Genomic DNA, 687 nt, shown 5'->3' on the forward strand with positions numbered 1-687 from the left:
TGGGAGCGGCGGGGGACATTGTGCGGGGCGGGGACTTGGAGGCGGGTAAGAACGCGTGAGAACCGGCTTAGGAAGGTGGAAAAGACAGGAAGCAGGAGGTGGAGGTGTCAGGTCACATGGGCCGCACGCACGTGGGGGAAGAGGGAAGACAAGGGGGTACGCCACCTCCAGGGGGCGAACAGGGGGAGGGAGGGAGTGGTGCAGAGGTTCGAGTCTCGAGGGAGTGGTGCAGAGGTTCGAGCCTCGAGGGAGTGGTGCAGAGGTTCGAGTCTCGGTTGAGACCGGGAGCGATCCCCGGGTAGGGGCAGGAGAAGGGAAGGGTCCAGGTATCAAGAGGGGGAGGGGAAAAAAAGAGATGAAAAGGAAGGAATTTGGCCGAAATAAAGCCCTTGCGCCACACGAAATCTTTGCTTATGGAAGCGTGGCACCACGCACTCGAATCCAAGAACAATCTTTGCGTCACCTTAAGTGTCCTCCTTTTCCCACCCGCGCGCAAAATTTTACCTGCTGGACCACCGCGACACGTGCACACGCATGAGAAAAGAGACCGAGACCTGTCATTTGCGGCTCCATTCCTTCTATTCTTTTGTTTCGGTTGCGGTCCCATTCCTTCATTATTTTGCTTCCCTCCACGAGCACAACGTCCTTTTCTTAACCCCCCCCCCTCCTTTGCGACCCGGCGTTGGC

This window comes from Nannochloropsis gaditana (assembly GCF_000240725.1).
Source record: "Nannochloropsis gaditana CCMP526 unplaced genomic scaffold scaffold931, whole genome shotgun sequence".
Taxonomy (NCBI): Eukaryota; class Eustigmatophyceae; order Eustigmatales; family Monodopsidaceae; genus Microchloropsis; species Microchloropsis gaditana.